Source organism: Macrobrachium nipponense, chromosome 26 (assembly GCF_015104395.2).
Source record: "Macrobrachium nipponense isolate FS-2020 chromosome 26, ASM1510439v2, whole genome shotgun sequence".
NCBI classification, from domain to species: Eukaryota; Metazoa; Arthropoda; class Malacostraca; order Decapoda; family Palaemonidae; genus Macrobrachium; species Macrobrachium nipponense.
Window position 1 is genome coordinate 4,159,352 of NC_087215.1, and position 266 is coordinate 4,159,617.

A 266-nucleotide genomic window follows, 5' to 3' on the forward strand; every position below is an offset into this window, starting at 1 on the left:
AAATTAAAAAAGGTAAAATAAATTGTTTCTTAGAAAGTAACACACAAAAGTTACTGGGAAATACAGAAAGAAAACGAAAACGTTTCTTAAAAAAAGACAAAATAAAGGCACACGGTGTTGAAAAAAGGTAGATGTATAAATACAGAAAGAAGGTATAGATGTATAAATACAGTAAACAAGGTTGGAATGCCAGACAGTTCGCTGATACAGTGAGCGCACGACATTAAATTCCTACATTTGGGAAATGGTAAACCACACACGAATAG